The sequence below is a fragment of the Octopus bimaculoides genome, chromosome 5 (assembly GCF_046866305.1).
Source record: "Octopus bimaculoides isolate indiv1 chromosome 5, ASM4686630v1, whole genome shotgun sequence".
NCBI lineage: Eukaryota > Metazoa > Mollusca > Cephalopoda > Octopoda > Octopodidae > Octopus > Octopus bimaculoides.
In genome coordinates, this window is record NC_142932.1 from 51,277,826 (window position 1) to 51,298,581 (window position 20,756).

The window sequence follows — 20,756 nt, forward strand, 5'->3', positions numbered from 1 at the left end:
TTGGGTCAGTGGAAGGTACAAATGAATCAACTATTGACTTTATTATCATTGAGAAGCTTTATTTTGACTCAAAGGTTATATCCTACCAAGTCCAAACTTCTATGTTAGATTTATGAGAACTCCTACTGAGAGTTTTAACTGAATTATTTTAATGACCATGTTACATGCAATAACATTATCTACAACAATCAAATTACAGATGTGTTCGGAGAAGAACACTGATATCTGTTGCAATTTTCGATAACAAAACTTTTATTCTTTTTATCCACAAAAAACAAATACTGTTCTTATTACAGATGAAAAAATGTCAAGAGAGTTTGGATATTGTTGTTCTTGGTGTAATTGTAACAGTAATCTAAAAGTTAGCTGCTGGTTGTTGTGTTGCTGTTGCTGGCATCCAGTGTAGCTATTGTCAGCTTGGGTCAGTATCTGTCTGCATCGTTTTGATGTCTGCCTGCTATCTTGTCTCTGCTACCTCTCAATGCTCTCTCCAAGCTTTCTGTCAAACGTCAAGGTGTGTCAAATTTATACTGATGGTTAGGCTCAGAAGGAAGTGCACCAAAAGATGAAATCATTGCTGGAACCTATTCCATACAAAGTTGTGATTGGTCAGATTTTGTTGATCATGTGGGTAATATTCTAGCAAATTGTGACATCAGGTATAGTGATCTGACTGCTGAATATTCCCGCTACAGATGTAAGACTTTGTCATACACTTTGTGTGACACTATTCACAGGAACACCGATAACAATTTATACCTCTTACTTCTAGATTTGTAACTTGCATTTTAAATACAGTTGTAGGATTGTTTGGGAAGCTTTTCTGTAGGCTGGGAATCATAAGTAATTGCTTACAAGCAGTCATTTCATATTTCATTGAAGTAATGAATCAACAGAAATGTTAGAGTGTAGATAAACAGCCATCATGTATATATGTATGTATGGATGGATGTGGGTGGGTAGGTAGGTAGGTAGGTAGAGTAAATTTTGAGCAACCACCTACTTGGTAGTAAGGTTGCAAAGGAATGCATCTTTTGTTCATCATCTTTTAAATCTTAAGAAGGTCTTGCAAATTTTTATAGTCCCAAACATCATGATCATTTGTAGAGTATGAATTAAGGATTTGCATTCTCTCCCCAAGAACCCAAGTTCAGCCTTACTTTGCTCCAGATAGGTTAGTATGTATCTTGTTGCTCAAATAATAATAGGTCTGAAAATGAAAGTCTATCTTGGGTACTGGATTTGCAAATTCCTTATAAATGGTCCATAGATGTCTTCTTTCTCTTGTATTTATTTTGTATTTATGAAACTACATTGGTGTCCAGAGGGCAGCTGATTTTTGCAGCAGAACATATCTTTTTCTTGTGGTCCTGCACAACAATATCTGGCCAGTTGTGTTTTAAGTTGGTGGTTGGAAATATGCTGTGCGTGAGAAGACCCGGCAAGCCAAGTGAGACCTAAACCTGCCTGGGGTGTAGCTAGCTCACTTATGCGTACCTTTCCTTCATTGGACACTAAACTCCGCTTGCGAAGACTTTTGAGGCAAGTGAAATTGAAATCGAACTAAATTCGATGACTGGCACCCATGCCAACGTCGTCTCCTTCATTGAACACGAAACTCAGCTTGCGAAGATTTATTGGGGCAAGCGAAAGCAAAATCGGGATGGCACCTGTGCCCAGCGTCGCCTTTCTCGCACTTGTGCCTGTGACATGTGTAAGGATTTTCGAGCGAGATTGTTGCCAGTGCCCCTGGCTCTTGTGCGGGTGGCACATAAAATACACCATTTTGAGCATGGCCGTTGCCAGTACCACCTGACTGGCCTTCGTGCGGTGGCACATAAAAAATCACCCACTACACTCTCTGAGTGGTTGGCGTTAGGAAGGGCATCCAGCTGTAGAAACTCTGCCAAATCGGATTGGAGCCTGGTGTAGCCATCTGGTTTCACCAGTCCTCAGTCAAATCGTCCAGCCCATGCTAGCATGGAAAGCGGACGTTAAACGATGATGATGATGATGTTGTAATTTTTAAGCTCCACCTATATTTTTTTTGACCCATCAATCCCAATATAGTCAACTTTGTCTTATGTTTGTATTTATGTATGCCATTGCTCTGTTTTATTAAAAAATTTCTTGCCAACTGAGAAAGAGCTGATTTCTAACCTAGATCCAAGGTTCCCTCATTGGAATTTCACCAACAACGGCAGGGTATTTTTGCATGTATGTGTGTATGTATGCAATATTTCAAGTCAGTGCATGTGTAGATTTGTATGTTTTGTTTCAACTATGTATTCTCATGCATATATATATGTGTGTGAGTGTATGTATGTGTGTGTGTGTGTTTGTGACTGCATGTGTGTGTGTATGTGTATATGTGCGTGTTCGGGTGTGTGCATGTACGTATGTATGTATGTACCTGTGAGTGTATTTGTGTAAATAAATTTATATTTCCCCTCATTTTCATGTGAGTAACAGTGTTCATTACTGGCAGTCAACCATATAACTAAGTTTAGGATGGTTGTTGTTTGATAAACATAGGCGTTATTATTTTGCTAAGAAACATTAAAAATTGGTGAGTGGAATAGCACCCGACTGTAGAAAACCTGCTTCAATGAATTCCATCTGCCCTATGCAAGATGGAAAAGTAGACATTAAAATGATCATGTATATATATATATATATATAAAACAAAATGAACATTAAATGATATTGATGATGATGATGATGATAACTAGCACTTGGTTGCTTATGACAATGAGGGTTCCAGTTGATCCAATCAACAAAACAGCATGTTCATGAAATTAACATGCAAGTGGCTGAGCACTCCACAGACATGTGTACCTTTAATGAAGTTCTCAGGGAGATTCAGCATGATAGAGTGTGACAAGGCTGGCCCTTTGAAATACAAGTACTACTCATTTTTGCCAGTTGAGTGGACTGGAGCAACATGAAATAAAATGTCTTGCTCAAGGACACAACATATCACCAGGAATTGAACTCACGGCCTTACAATCATGAGCTGAATACCCCTAACCACTAAACCATGCACTTAGTGGTTATATCATATATATATAAATATATATATATGTAAATATATATACATATATAAATATATATATATGCAAATATATATACACATATATATATATATATATTTACATCAGTACCGCCTGACTAGCCTTTGTGCTGGTGGCACGTAAAAAGCACTCACTACACTCTCTGAGCGGTTGGCGTTAGGAAGGGCATCCAGCTGTAGAAACTCTGCCAAATCAGATTGGAGCCTGATGTAGCCATCTGGTTTCACCAGTCCTCAGTCAAATCGTCCAACCCATGCCAGCATGGAAAGCAGACATTAAACGACGATGATGATGATGATGATGATGATATATATATATATATATGTGTGTGTGTGTGTGTGTGTCTATATATATATATATATATATAATTTTTAAGTAATTATTTTTAATTTAGTTATATCGATATAAAATACCAGAGGTGGCTATAACAAAAACTCCTGAATATACAATGTTTCCATTGTGGAGTGTATAATAAGCAAAAATCTTTGTAAGAGTCAAAGAATTTTAATTTTCCCATAGTGGTTACAGCTGTTTTATAATGTACCCCAAGTTCCATTATTGATTATATATAATACATGCATACATACATGCATACATACATACATACATGCATGCATATACATGTATCTACATACATCAATGCATACATGCATATATGAGTATATATATTTCTGCATCAAAGTTAATGAGTAGATTATGAAACATAAATTGTTAGCTTCTCACATCTTGTTTGGTTGGCTCAGTGGGTTTACAACTCTGAAGTTGTTGAGTTCGAATCCTGGACCACACCGTGTGCATTATGTTCTTGAGCAAGACACTTTATTTCCCACTGCTTCAGTTCACTTAACCATAGAAATGAATTGCAATATCACTGGTGCCAAGCTGTATCAGCCTTTGCCGTTCTCTTGGACAACAACAGTGACACAGAGAAGGGAGCCTGGTATACATGGGCAACTGCTTAGTCTTCCACAAATAACCTTGCCCAGACTTGTACCTTAGAAAGAAACTTTCTAGGTGCAATCCCATGGTCATTCATGACCAAAAGGGTTCTTTACTCCCCTTTACCTTTTTGCATGAACATTTGATGCATACACATCCTATAACATAACTACTATGCCACTTTCCCTAAAACTATGATAAGGAATATATTACGGTTCTCCATTTGAATCATTCACTGCACAAAAATACCATCCCTTCTCTTCTTGACCATGTTTTTACATTATACAAATTTTTTCCTGAATTTCTGTTTTGCCATGTTAAGCTAAATTGATTTGTGTTGATGTTTTTTTATTCATAAAATATAATATGTCAGGATTTAAGTCCTTAGAGGCATGAAATCAAAACTAATAGCTTACAGTTGTAGTAAGGCTAATGTTTTATAGACATAGAGATCATGCCAAACCATTGCATGATAAGAAGTTTTGTTCTATATAGAAATATTCAACACTGTTATGAAAGAAAACTGAAGGTTGTGTAACTCTTCTTAGAACATTAAATAAGTATTTATATCTTTTAAACACACTCAAAGGTATGTGAGTGTGTGGGCATGAGTGCTTGTAATTGTGTATGGCTGCCTTTTTTTTTATTTGACAGCCAAGATAAAAAGCAACATCCATGAGAAAGTCTATCAAAATACCCCCCATCCTCTCTCTCTCCTTCTCTCCCTCCCCCTCTCTCCTTCTCTCCCTCCCTCTCTCTCCTTCTCTCCCTCCCTCTCTCTCCTTCTCTCCCTCCCTCTCTCCTTCTCTCCCTCCCTCTCTCTCCTTCTCTCCCTCCCTCTCTCTCCTTCTCTCCCTCCCTCTCTCTCCTTCTCTCCCTCCCTCTCTCTCCTTCTCTCCCTCCCTCTCTCTCTCCTTCTCTCCCTACCTCTCTCTCTCTCGCTCCTTCTCTCCTTCTCTCTCGCTCCCACTCTCCTTCTCTCTCGATCCCACTCTCCTTCTCTCTCGCTCTCTCTCTCTTGCTCCCACTCTCCTTCTCTCTCGCTCTCACTCTCTCTCTCTCTTGCTCCCACTCTCCTTCTCTCTCGCTCCCACTCTCCTTCTCTCTCTCCTTCTGCTCATGGTAAAAATGCCTATTGCCCTAATCTGCAACTCTACACAAAGAGCTGGTCAACGATTCTGATGTTTTTAATTAAAAGCAAAATGATAATCTGTGATATTATCAATTTTTTAAAAGGATTTTTTCAACTGACTAAGGAAACAGTATGTCTCTGCTGCTGTGTATTTTGACACTAACTCTGCAATCATTTCTTTTACAAAAAAAATTCAAATCAGTGCTGTATGTGTGTGCATGTGTGTGTGTGTTCAAATGCTTGCGTGTAGCAGCTGATGTGTGCTTGTTCGAGTGGTGTGTGCACGTATGTGTGTGCTAGTGCATGTGTGTGTGTGTGTGTGTGTGTGTGTGTGTGTGTGTGTATGTGTGACCCAATAGTGTGCAGGTGTAACAACATTTTTATTTATTTTTTGTCATTGGTCAGTAAATGTTATTTCCTATTTGCTTCTATCTAGAAATCAAAGGAAATGACTACTATTCCCTTCAAAATATGCTTTTGTGACCTGGACATCAATGTTTTGAAACTGACCTATTTTCCATCACATTTCAGACAGATTCAATGCTGAGTTGCTGAAGCAGAAATATCATCATGGCAAATATTCTGCTCAATATCACAGATTTGCTTGTCACTTGTTTAACCATAACCACTTGATCATGTCCCTTAGTGGCTGACAATATGTGCAATTCTGATAATGAGCAGGAGTAGTGAGGGAGCATCATAGCCATGTGTTGAGAGGGATTCTTCGGGGTTTGAATAAATGTAACAAAAGCAAAGTTTGAAGGAAATATCAGCCATTTTTCAAACTTTCAAGGGATAAGCAAATAGGAAATAATAGTTGCTACCCAAGGACAAAAATCATGTTACACAGTGTTATATATAACATACATTAATCCTTTCTACTATAGGCACAAGGCCTGAAATTTGTGGGGGAGGGGTTAAGTTAATAACATCGACCCTAGTACTCAACTGGTACTTAATTTATTAACCCCAAAAAGATGAAAGGCAAAGTTGACCTCTGCAGAATTTGAACTCAGAACGTAGTGACAGGCAAAATACCGCTAAGCATTTCACCCAGCGTGCCAACAATTCTACCAGCTCATTGCCTTATATAACAGCATACATTAATGTAATCATTAATTTCTTTGTTATTGATGAGAGCCAGAGGATCAAAACTGTAAGTATTTACAATGCAGAGAATCAGCTTGACTTGATAGCATAAAAGACTCAGAGAATCTGTTAAATTGATCTCAGTACTTGTTAGTACTTTATTTCATTGAATCCAGAAGGATAAAAATCAAAGAGTTTTCCTCAGAAGTATTTGATCTCAGAATGTGACAAAAAAAAAAAAAGAAGCTAGAACAAATACTGCAATGCAAAAACAGTGTTCTTATTCTTTTACCTTTATTCTTTTACTTGTTTTGGTCATTTGACTGCTGTCATACTGGGGCATAGCCATGAATTTTTAGTTGAATGAATCGACTCCAGTATTTATTTTTTAAAACCTGGTACTGCTAAATTACAGGGACGTAAACATACCAACACCAATTGTCAAGTGGTGGTGGTGGGGAGGACAAACACAGACACAAAGATGCACACACATAGATATACATACATACATATATATATATATATATATATATATATATATATATATATATGATAGACTTCTTTCAGTTTCCATCTACCAAATCCACTCACAAGGCTTTGCTCAGCCTGAAGTTATAGTAGAAGACACTTGCCCAAGGTGCCATGAAGTGGGACTAAACTTGGAACCATGTGGTTGAGAAGCAAGCTTCTTACCACACAGCCACACCTTACCTGAGGATTGATGGAAAACTGCTTTCCAAACTGAAAAAAAAAAATGAAAAGATACCTAAAAATCCCCGTATATTAATGGTTTCCTTACCTCTCCTATTCCACTCAAAGACTACTATAAATATATCATATAAAGGTAATCTTTACAAGGAATAACCAAAGTGTATGATGACAGACTTTAAAAAATACAGCACTCTCTGCTTTCTTCTTACAACAAAACAATAATATGCAATACATTTGAAATACTTATACCAACCAATATTTAGGGGACCTCAAGGTAGCGAACTAGTGGAATCGTTAGCACACTGGACAAAATACTTGGTGGTATTTTGTCCATCTCTATGTTCTGAGTTCCAATTTCACCAAGGTCAACTTTGGCTTTCATTCTATCAGGGTAGATAAAATAAGTACCAGTTGAGCACTGGGGTGTGGGTGTAATCTAATCGACCTATCCCTTCCCCAAAATTGCTGGCCTTGTGCCAAAACTTGAAAGCAATATTTGGGATACTTGACTGGATATAGAGGAAATATGCTCCTTTAATATTAAGACCTGTGAAATCCTGACATAAATTGCAAGCTTCCACAGCAAGAAATATTAACGTATTCTATTTCAGCCAAGATAACCTTTGGTTAGTTTATCTTATTACACTGACATCTGCTAAATAACAGCAGCAAAAACAAATATATAAACCAAGTACTTAACACTTGAAAGAACAACATTAATCATCATCATTGTTGCTGCTACCTCTGCCACTGCCACCACCATTGTCATTTTTACATCCACTTTTCCATGTTTGCATGGGTCAGACGGGATTCATTGAGGCAAATTTTCCTGTCCCTAACCCTCATCAGTTTCCAAACCAAGTAGTATTTTCCAATGACAAAACATGTTTACACAGAAGATAGGAAATGGAGGACACTGCTTGAATGGCAGTGGCACTTATAATTATTACATCATGTCAGGACAAGGTGACACAAAGACACCAACATCCATGAACAGTGGAGACATGTGGCTTAGTGGTTAGGGTGTTGGATTCATGAGCATAAGATTATGGTTTCGATTCCTGGACTGGGCGATGTGTCATGTTCTTGAGTAAAACACTTCATTTTATGTTGTTCCAGCCCACTCAGCTGGCTAAAATAAGTAATCTTGTGATGGACTGGCATCCCATCCAGGTGGGGAATTTATACTCCATGGAGTCTGGGAAACTGGCCCTTATGAGTCGACATGACTCGAGAAGGTAACTTTACCTTTTTACTTTTTTTACACCCATGCACACACACACACACACACACACACACACTTGCACAAACAAGCACACACATATATAAGATGGATATATTTCAGTTTCCATCTACCAAATCCACTCACAATGATTTGGTTGGCCCAGCGCTATAGCTGAAGATACTTGCCCAAGGAGCCACACTGGGGTTAAACTCAAAACTATGCAGTTTGAAAACAAACTTCTTAAATACAACAATGCTCACACCCACATTAATAAAATACCTAATTTATTTGCAGTATTCTAACCATGTATCCCAGCAAAGACTGAAGAAAAAAACATTCTATAAATCAATAAAAGTGTATGTATTGTTATGTTTCACATACACAGGAATCTAATACCTGTTTCACATTTTGGCACAATGCCAGTAATTTTGAAGCAGGGGTAAGTCGATTACATCAACTCCAGTGCTCAACTGGTATTTATTTTATCAACCCTGGGAGGATGAACGGCACCTTGACCTCGGTGGAATTTGAATTCCGAATGAAAGGATGGATGAAATGCCACTAAGCATTTTGCCTGGTTAGCTAATGATCCTGTCAGCTTCCTGCCTTACTGGAAGCTAAAATTGATTTCAAATTTTGACACAAGACCAGCAGTTTTGGGGAAGTAGGTAAGCCAGTTACATCAACCCCTATGATCAACTGGTACTTATTTTATCAACCCCGAGAGGATGAAAGGCAAAGTTGACCTCAGTGGCACATTTGAACTCAGAACATAAAGACAGATGAAATGCTGCTAAACGTTTTATCTGGTGTGCTAATGATTCTGCCTGCTTGCCACCTTACTGAAAGCTAACACTGATAAGTGTAACCTCTCTTGGACTTACAGCTATAACACTGTATCACATTTTGAAGGCTATAAATTTGTAATCCATGACCAGGAGATAGCTACAAAATATCTCTTAAAGACAGCAAGACATTTAAACCACTAAGATATGTCAGAAAATATAGACTATGCCACAAATCTATGTTAGATACTAGACATGATCAATAACTTTCTCAAAATATCACCGAGCTGCTACAATTTGATGAGGTATGATGTTCTTTGCAAACAAGATCCATTGCTATCTATAAAAAAGGCTCTCCTGAGACAAATATAGAAAATACTTCTGATATTTATGTTTCAATATAAGAAATATCAGATGAACATTCCCATCAAAACTACTACCAAATATAAACATAAGAATAGGCCTGGTATAATTTTTATGCTGCTTGTCCAACTAGTTTTAAACAACAGATGTATTTCTTTCAAAATCAGAGAGAAAGAGAACATATATATATATATACAACTAATTTGAAATTCATAACTTCTCTACTCAGGTTGAGCGGGATCGTTGCCAGTGCCCCTGGACTGGCTCATGTGCGGGCGACACATGATATCTTTCGTGCGGGATCGTTGCCAGTGCCCCTGGACTGGCTCTTGTGCGGGTGACACATGAGGTTTTTTCGAGCGAGATTGCTGCCGGTGCCCCTAGACTGGTTCATGAGCGGGTGACACATGAAATCTTTCGAGCGGGATCGTTGCCAGTGCCCCTGGACTGGCTCATGTGCGGGCGACACATGGTTTTTTTTTTTTTTTTTTTTTCGAGCGAGATCGCTGCCGGTGCCCCTAGACTGGTTCATGTGCGGGTGACACATGAAATCTTTCGTGCGGGATCGTTGCCAGTGCCCCTGGACTGGCTCATGTGCAGGCGACACATGATATCTTTCGTGCGGGATCGTTGCCAGTGCCCCTGGACTGGCTCTTGTGCGGGTGACACATTAGGTTTTTCGAGCGAGATCGCTGCCGGTGCCCCTAGACTGGCTCATGTACGGGCGACACATGAAATCTTTCGAGCGGGATCGTTGCCAGTGCCCCTGGACTGGCTCATGTGCGGGCGACACATGATATCTTTCGAGCGAGTTCGTTGCCAGTGCCCCTGGACTGGCTCTTGTGCGGGTGACACATGAAATGTTTCAAGTGGGATCGTTTGCCAGTGCCCCTGGACTGGCTCATGTGCAGGCGACACATGGTTTTTTTCTTTTTTTTTTTCTTTTCGAGCAAGATCGCTGCCGGTGCCCCTAGACTGGCTCATGTGCGGGTGACACATGAAATCTTTCGAGCGGGATCGTTGCCAGTGCCCCTGGACTGGCTCATGTGTGGGCGACACATGATATCTTTCGAGCGGGATCGTTGCCAGTGCCTCTGGACTGGCTCATGTGCGGGCGACACATGATATCTTTCGAGCGGGATCGTTGCCAGTGCCCCTGGACCGGCTCATGTGCAGGCGACACATGATATCTTTCGTGCGAGATCGTTGCCAGTGCGCCTGGACTGGCTCATGTGCGGGCGACACATGAGGTTTTTTTGAGCGAGATCGCTGCTGGTGCCCCTAGACTGGCTCATGTGCGGGTGACACATGAAATCTTTCGAGCGGGATCGTTGCCAGTGCCCCTGGACTGGCTCATGTGCGGGCGACACATGATATCTTTCGAGCGAGTTCGTTGCCAGTGCCCCTGGACTGGCTCTTGTGCGGGTGACACATGAAATGTTTCGAGCGGGATCGTTTGCCAGTGCCCCCCGGACTGGCTCATGTACGGGCGACACATGAAATCTTTCGAGCGGGATCGTTGCCAGTGCCCCTGGACTGGCTCATGTGCGGGCGACACATGATATCTTTCGAGCGGGATCGTTTCCCAGTGCCCCCGGACTGGCTCATGTGCGGGCGACACATGATATCTTTCGAGCGGGATCGTTTGCCAGTGCCTCCGGACTGGCTCATGTGCGGGCGACACATGAAATCTTTCGAGTGAGATCGTTGCCGGTGCCCCTGGGCCGGCTTGCGGGTGACACATGAGGTTTTTAGAGCGATGTCGTTGCCGGTGCCCCGGGGCTGGCTCGTGTGCGGGCGACACATGGGGTCTTTCGAGCGGGATCGTTGCCAGTGCCCCTGGACTGGCTCTTGTGCAGGTGACACATGAGGCTTTTTCGAGCGGGATCGTTGCCAGTGCCCCTGGACTGGCTCATGTGCGGGCGACACATGATATCTTTTGTGCGAGTGATACATGAGGTTTTTTGAGCGAGATCGTTGCCGGTGCCCCTGGACTGGCTCTTGTGCGGGTGGCACATAAAAGACACCATTTCGAGCGTGGCCGTTTTCGTGCGGGTGACACGTAAAAGCACCCACTACACTCTTTGAGTGGTTGGCGTTAGGAAGGGCATCCAGCTGTAGAAACTCTGCCAAATTAGATTGGAGCCTGGTGTTGCCATCCGGTTTCACCAGTCCTCAGTCAAATCGTCCAACCCATGCTAGCATGGAAGGCGGACGTTAAACGATGATGATGATGATGATGATTTATGTACATTCAAACTTACAGTTATTGGTGAGATATTTAGTTATGTGGTGGAGGCGCATGATTGAGTAGTCAGGGCATTGAACTTATGACTATAAAATTGTGGTTTTGATTTCTGGACCAGGTGTGTGTTGTGTTCTTGAGCAAAACACTTCATTTCGCATTGCTCCAGTCCACTCAGCTGGCAAAAATGAGTAATGCTGCGATGGACTGGCATCCTGTCCAGGTGGGGAATATACACGCCATGGAAACCAGGAAACTGGTCCTTATAGGTCACTTGGGAAGGAACTTTACTTTTTACTATTTAGCTATGTTATTAACTCAATAGCTCTCCATCTTTTTTAATCAAGAGGTGTACTGGAAATTAAATAAAAAAATTAATGGTGCACTTCACACAGGAATAAAGAAGCTATATTTTAACATTAAAAAATTTAGAAAAATACTATAAGAAATCTATTGCTTACTTGTTTTATTAATCATATGTGTGTGCAACACAATCGTGAATAACATGCTTTACAAGCCCCTCATGTACCACCACCACCACCGCTGCCGCCGCCACCACCGTCGCTGCCGCCGCCATGGCCACCACCACCGCTACCGCCGCCGTGGCCACCGCTGCCGTGGCCACCACTGCCACCGCCGCCGCCACCGCCACCACCACCACCACCAGTTTTATGTCCACTTTTTCATGCTAGAATAGGCTGCACAGAATTTTGCTTCTACGTAATGTAATATTTCCCCATGATCAGACATAGGTGCAGGAGTGGCTGTGTGGTAAGTAGTTTGCTTACCAACCACATGGTTCTGGGTTTATTCCTACTGCGTAGCATCTTGGGCAAGTGTCTTCTACTATAGCCTCGGGTCGACCAAAGCCTTGTGAGTGGATATGGTAGATGGAAACTGAAAAAAGCCCGTTGTATATATGTATATATATATATATATATATATATATATATATAGGCGCAGGAGTGGCTGTGTGGTAAGTAGCTTGCTTACCAACCACATGGTTCTGGGTTTAGTCCCATTGCGTGGCATCTTGGGCAAGTGTCTTCTACTATAGCCTCGGGTCGACCAAAGCCTTGTGAGTGGATTTAGTAGATGGAAACTGAAAGAAGCCTGTCGAATATATGTATATATATATGTGTGTATGTATGTTTGTGTGTCTGTGTTTGTTATCCTAGCATTGCTTGACAGCCAGTGCTGGTGTGTTTATGTCCCCGTCAATTAGTGGTTCAGCAAAAGAGACTGATAGAATAAGTACTAGGCTTACAAAGAATAAGTTCTGGGGTCAATTTGCTTGACTAAAGTGGTGCTCCAGCTTGGCTGCAGTTAAATAACTGAAACAAGTAAAAGAGTAAAAGAGACATGTTTTCCATGGAAGATTGGGAATGAAGGACACAGCTTGCCTGATGATGACACTTGTTTACAACTACCCTGTGAAGTCAAGACAAGGAGACAATAACACACAAATTCACACACATATGTATGTACACACACACACACACACACACACACACACACACACACACACACACACACGCGCATACTAGGGTAAGTAAAAAATTATATGCACTTTTGTTTCTGTAGTTTATTAAAACAAAAGCAAGGGTTGAACAATTACATTATTTTTCAACATAGCCTCCTTGTGGATCACTTCTTCCAGTGATCCACAAGTTTGGTTACTCCATCAGAGAAGGTTTGTGACTGGTCATGCAGCCATTTGTTCACCATTTCCTGTGCTTCTTCATCTGTAGCAAACTGACAAGCTCGTAAAGGATGTTTGAGTAGCCCAAAGAGGTAATAGTGAAAAGGAGCAAGACATGGACTGTATGCAGGGCATTCCAACAATTCAATACCCAATTTCTCAATCGTTTTAATGGTATGGGTAGCCATATGTGGACATGCATTGTTATGCAGCATTAACACTTGTTTTGACAATAGACATCAGTAATGTTCCAATATAGGCGATTTTGCATCCCCCAAAACAGGTAGCATCACTGAATCTTCAGGTTGGTGGTGGAGGTTGATGGGCATCCTACTCCCTCTTCATGCATCATGTTTGTCCAACTATTTTTAAACTTCTCGATTCACTCATACATACTTCCACATGGTAGACCACTGTTCCTGGATTGTGTTGAAAGGCAGCAATGAATTTCAGCTCCTGACTCATTTTCAGACCAGTAAAATCAGATCACTGATCTCTGTTCTTCCTTGTTGCACACTGCTAGCTGAGTAACCATGTTTACTCTGTAGCACAAGGAAGAAAACTAAAGTAACCAAGATCTATTTTTAACTTCACCCTCACTATCTACTAACAAGGATTTATTCAACCAATATGCTGAATATTGCAATTGTGCCCTACAATGTGCTGGATATAAATACTCAATTGAATATATCCCCATGTTGGATATTCCTCACTCCACTTAACCCAGAACAGAAACCAGTTTCACATCCCCATATAATGAACGTAAAATCCCCCATCCTACTCCTCCAATACCTGTCCAATTTTCAAAACAGCAGACAACCTAACAAACGACCCCACCTACCAGATGACCCCAAATCCTATATACACCACAATCCACCAAAACAGACACCAGCATACACCTCCAAAACCCTATCTCCACCCAGTCAACACCCCTAATCAGATTAAATGAACTAGAACCCAGGACATTATCTGGTTCCACCCCTTAACTTTGCCCTTAATATTCAAACTCAAATAGAAAAATATTTAACCCCCAATCTATATAATTGTCCTATTCCACTACCACCACCACCACCACCACCAGCATTGCTAGAATTATCCAACTTCTTAACAATAAGAAACTCAGGAATCCACAACCAACTACATATAAACCCAAAACACCAATTGACCCCCTTAACAACAATAACCCTCATAACTCCAACTATAATTCCACCACTAAAATCTTATAGTACAGTTCAGCACTCCAAGAACAGACAAAGGGATTAAGTCAATTACATCGACCCCAGTATGCAACTGGTACTTAATTTAGCGACCCCGAAAGGATGAAAGGCAAAGTCGACCTCGGTGGAATTTGAACACAGAGCGTAAAGACAGACGAAATACCACTAAGCATTTCGCCTGGTGCGCTACCGTTTCTGCCAGCTTGTCGCCTTTCAGTTTTTTTCAGTTTCTGTTTATCAAATCTACTTACAAGGCTTTGTTGGGCCTGGAGTTATAGTAGAAGACACTTACCAAGGTACCAGGCTATGGGATTGAACCTGAAACCAGCATTGTGATTCAACTTCTTACCACATCGTAATACCTGTGCCTAAATGAATATATGTAGAGCATTCATGATTGCTCTTTTCACACCAGTAACTCCCCATGATTGGCTATCCTGATGAGAAAATGATAAGTTAATTTCAGGCATTCCACAGCAATGAAAGAAGCACAATCTAACCTGGTTGAGCAATATATAATTGTCAAAACCATGATTTTACAATGTAGTGCTGGTGGTCGTCGTCGTTGTCGTCGTCGTCGTTGTCCTCGTCATTGTTGTTATTGTCGTCGTCATCATCATCATCATCATGGTAGTGGTGGTGGTGGTAGCAGTCTGGTGGTGGTTGTAACAGTGAAGTAAACATTGAACATCTGCATATATAATGTTTATTTTAAAACATGTCATGTCCTAGATAGATGGGCTGTTATGACATTATTCAGGGTTCTAGCTACTTTGACTTGCAGTACTAGGTTGCAATTTCAAAGACACACACACACACACACACACACACACACACACACACACACACCAGTGTGTGCATGAATACACACACACACACTCCAACAGACACATACACATATGTATATTCATACATTATACGCACACACTATTCCATTGATCGGATCTACTGGTACACTCGTTGTCATAACAGACGGAGTGCTAGATTAAAGTAAAAATATGACTGGCTGTAAAGTTAGTGAATGAAGATGATTCCAGAGATAAGGAGAGATGACAATGAAAATGATTTGTAAATCAAAAGCATTTTTTATTATATTGATAGGTGCTTACATAACACCCATACACACTGTTGAACTCACTACTCACACTACACATCATTACACCCACACACACTCATACACACCTTCCCACTCCACACACACTCATACACACCTTCCCACTCCACACACTAGCACCCAATACCTCCCAAACCCTAACTCTCATCACCACTATCCCACCTCGCACCTCTATGCATTCTGCCATAACACACAGTATTCACTTCAAAATCACACACAATGCTTATACAAACAACACACCTGAATACACACAATACAGACACAGCACACACACACACACACACACATAAGCACACACACACACACACAACACACATAAGCACACATTTGCACATAATCATGCACAATACACACGCACACTATAGGGTCACACACACTCCATGCACTAACACACACACACATGTGCACACATCACTCAAATACACACACATCAAATGCTACACACAAGCTTTTGTACATGCACACACATACTATACACAGCCTTACACACATATACACACATCCATATGCATACCCCCCACACACACACAAATACATGAAATGCACATCACTCCACAAAATGCATGCACTAGGTTACGTACACACATACACATACAAGCTCCCATATGCACACAAAGGCCCACATAATTTTAAGCTCACCTGCACATACATTCACATGCGCTTTCCCCCCATTCACATATACACACTCACACACCATTGTCACATACACACAGGTGCTTGCGCACCCTAATTCAGCTGGGTCACCATTATTATCTCCCTTTCACTCAGCCTCTTTCTTCTGGTCATTTCATCATGTTGAACCATTAATCCCCACACATTTTTTCTCTCTCTGTATTTTTTCATTCTCTCTCCATATTTTCTTCTCTTAATCCTTTCTGTCAAAGAGCGTAGGTGCAAAAAGTCAGACATTTCTATTCTTCCTGAGCATCAAACTAATACACCTGCTCCCTCACTTGTCTTTTGATTTCTGTAAATTTGAATGTGATAAGTAGCTTGCTTATCAACCACATGGTTCTGGGTTCAGTCCCGCTGCGTGGCATCTTGGGCAAGTGTCTTCTACTATAGCCTCGGGCCGACCAAAGCCTTGTGAGTGGATTTGGTAGACGGAAACTGAAAGAAGCCCGTTGTATATATGTATATGTGTGTTTGTGTCTGTGTTTGTCCCCACCCAACATCGCTTGACAACCGAAGCTGGTGTATTTGTAACTTAGCGGTTCGACAAAATAGACCGATATAATAAGTACTAAGCTTACGAAGAATAAGTTCTGGGGTTGATTTGCTCGACTAAAGGCGGTGCTCCAGCATGTGTGTGTGTGTGTGTGTGTGTGTGTGTGTGTACATGCCTATATGTCTATGTGTGAGTGTCATTGTGCCTGGGTTTGTCCACCATCACCACTTGACAACTCTTTTAGCAAAAGAGATTGCTAGAATAAGTACCAGGTTTTAATAAAATAGTTACTGGGGTTGATTTGTTCAACTAAAATCTTCAAGGTAGTGCCGCAGCATGACTGTAGTCAAATGACTGGAACAAGTAAAAGATAAAAGGTAAAAGATATATATATGTATACATATATTTATGTGTATAAAATCATAAATGCCAGAGAAATAGTTTGATGAAATTTTATTTAACAATAAGAAAATTCTAATATCACAACAAATTGTTTCTTAACTTAAGAACATGTAAATAATTTATATTATCAATTTCTTTTGTATCATGCTATATATTCTATATGTTTTGCAGAATGATACATTAAAGAGCTTTTTTATGAGTACTACTGGATTACCTGAATCCATATATTTTTTTCTACTCTAAGCACAAGGCCTGAAAGTTTGGGGGAGGGGGCCAGATGATTAGATCGACCCCAGTACGTAACTGGTACTTAATTTATCGACCCTGAAAGGATGAAAGGCAAAGTCAACCTCGGCAAAATTTGAACTCAGAACATAGAAACAGACGAAATACCGCTAAACATTTCGCCTGGCATGCTAATGTTTCTGCCAGCTCGTCACCTTCCTGAATCCATATATTGTGACTTAAATATATTTATGTGCATGTGTGTGTGTTTATGTTTGTCTGTACCCTTGTCTTGACATTATGTGATAGTTGTAAACAAGTATTGCTGTCATTCAAGCAATGTGTTTTTTTTTCTCCAATCTTTCATGGAAAACATGTCTGACTGAAGGGAAATATTACTTGGATACAAGTGAGGGTTGTTAACAAGAAAGGCATGCATCTGTAAAAATTTACCTCAATGGATTCTGTCTGACCCATGCAAGCATGGAAAAGTGGACGTTAAAACAATGATGGTATTTATTGTATCTATGTGTGTTTAACTGTGTGCCTGTTATTATTTGTCATATGTTGTGGTTTACTCCTAGCTCAGTACAGACTGAGCAGAACTATGGTCTAAGGCAGTGGACCAAAGACCAATCTACCAGAAGTCTATAATTAATTATGCTATTGATCACCAGCTGTGAGATAAAATGAATAAAAAAAAACAGAGGCATTCCAGTGATGATTATTCTCTTTTCTCTAGGCACAAATACCCAGGAACACATTATTCTATGTCCTTTTCTAAGAAAGAGAGGGGGAAGAAGAGGGAGAAGGAGAATGTGAGTGAAGAAGAGTATGGGGTGGAAGAATAGAAGCCAGGTACGGTACAATATTAATAGACTTATATCATGTAATCTAATTTACAGGTACCAATAATTCATTTAATTATTTAAGTAAATTTAATGTTTGTTTAATTTAGAGTATCCTCACAAAAACAAGTAATCTGAGAAGGCTTTCAAATCAAAGGTTCCTGAAAGTTGATGTCGTGTCTTCATTTTTGTATCTTGTTTGCAAGATTCTTTATGTGAATTCATGTGTTGAAACAAATTTTGTTGTATCTAGGGAGAGTCATTAAGCCAATATAATTAACACACACACTGGTTCAATTGCACTCATTTACTAAATGTAGTGAATTTTGGTGGTAACTCTATGACATACATTTGATCTAGCTGTTCTGCATCATACACTCCAGGGGTGTTGTTGTTGCTGTTGGTGATGGTGTGTTAATTATATTAGCATGATGACTCTCTCTAGACACAACAAAAGATGTATCTGTTATAGCAAGAACATTGACAGGGCCAGTCATCTTCTTGGATTGAAGTTACTGGAGTAGTTTCTATTTTACACTTGACAACTTTGTGCTCATGTAGAGATGAAATATAAAGGGTCAAGAAATAAACAATAGGAGAGGTTTTGTTATGTAATGTATAGAGTGATGTTGGAAGCTAAATTCACAGTAAATATAGGGGAGACTGTGTTGTTGTTCCAGCAGTTTTTGAACTGACAAATGCCAGTCTCTGTCACTCACAAAAAATTATTTGTTAAATCTTTTTGGTACATCCTCCTCATTAATGAAAAGATAAATTAGAGTTACATTCATATAAATCTTTATCTTACACTATGGTGTTGAACATCTTTAAATAGTTGGATAACATCATTGTTTTATTGAGCATGGAAATTTATCAGGCCTCTTTTCAAGTCTCATAACCACCCAACTACTATGAAAGGTACTGATTTAGCCAAGGTCAGTTATGATTGAGTAGAATTTAATTATCAAAGGTATTCTAGCTATGACTTTCCCATACTTCTTACTTTAAAGAAAGTGTCCTACTTTTACTAAAAATAAAATTCTTGGTGACTCAAGGGAGACTTATCTGTTTCTGGTTTAGTAAGGCAAGTGACAATATTCTCTGACAGCATAGTGTGCTAGTGCAAGTGTAAGTGTGTGTGTGTGTATGTGTGTATGTGTGTGCATGTGTTGTGTGTGTGTGTGTGTGTTTGTATTTATCATACTTTTAATTTTGTCCATGTTCTACCTTAGTCCTACATACTCTATTGTTGAAATCCTACAGCCCAAAGTGTAATTTTATTTTGTGGCAAAGATTCAGTCAATCTACATGTCTATTCAAATGGTTGTTCCACCAGTTGAACAGTACTGTTCTTGTTAACCCTACAAATGCACCGGTCATACAATCCTATAATTCAAAGGCATTCCAGTCAAAACTATCCCATTTTAAATATATATATACACTGGGCTGGCTCTTGTGCGGGTGACACATGAGGTTTTTCGAGCGGGATCGTTGCCAGTGCCCCTGGACTGACTCATGTGCGGGCGACACATGAAATCTTTCGAGCGAGATCGTTACCAGTGCCCCTGGGCTGGCTCATGTGCAGGCGACACATGAAATCTTTCGAGCGAGATCGTTGCCAGTGCCCCTGGGCTGGCTCTTGTGCGGGTGACACATGAAATGCCTTGAGCGGGACGGGATCGTTGCCAGTGCCCCTGGACTGGCTCATGTGCGGGTGACACATGAAGTCTTTCGAGCGGGATCGTTGCCAGTGCCCCTGGATTGGCTCATGTGCGGGCGACACATGAAATCTTCCGAGCGGGATCATTGCCGGTGCCCCTGGGCTGGCTCTTGTGCAGGTGACACATGAGGTTTTTCGAGCGAGATCGTTGCCAGTGCCCCTGGACTGGCTCTTGTGCTGGTGACACATGAAATTTCTTCGAGCGAGATCGTTGCCGGTGCCCCTGAACTGGCTCTTGTGTGGGGTTCTGGGATTTTCGAGCGGGGTCGTTGCTGGTGCCCCTGGGCTGGCTCTTGTGCGGGTGACACATGAGGTTTCTCGAGCGAGATGAGCGTGGCCTTTGCCAGTACCGCCTGACTGGCCTTCGTGCGGGTGACACGTAAAAGCACCCACTACACTCTCTGAGTGGTTGGCTTTAGGAAGGGCATCCAGCTGTAGAAACACTGCCAAATCAGATTGGAGCCTAGTGTAGCCATCTGGTTTCACCAGTCCTCAGTCAAATCGTCCAACCCATGCTAGCATGGAAAGCGGACGTTAAACGACGACGACAATACGTACAGACATATATATATATATATATATATATATATATATACCGCCTGACTGGCCTTTGTAGGGTTTTCGAGCGAGATTGTTGCCAGTGCCCCTTGACTGGCTCTTGTGCGGGTGGCACATAAAAGACACCATTTCGAGCGTGGCCGTTTTCGTGCGGGTGACACGTAAAAGCACCCACTACACTCTCTGAGTCGTTGGCATTAGGAAGGGCATCCAGCTGTAGAAACTCTGCCAAATTAGAT

General features: G+C 40.9%; 1 protein-coding gene across 4 annotated transcripts in view; it reads left to right on the forward strand.

The window, feature by feature from the left end:
• The window catches only part of LOC106877229 (uncharacterized), a 104,967-nt gene that overhangs the window by 16,127 nt on the left and 68,084 nt on the right, over positions 1 to 20,756 (forward strand). The window contains exon 3 of one of the 4 annotated variants that reach the window (XR_016241886.1): positions 18,134 to 18,249. The exons of the other annotated variants lie outside the window; for them this stretch is intronic. The gene's annotated coding sequence lies outside the window, so the exon portion shown is untranslated. The remainder of the gene's footprint in view (positions 1 to 18,133; positions 18,250 to 20,756) is intronic. 4 annotated transcript variants of the gene reach the window in all.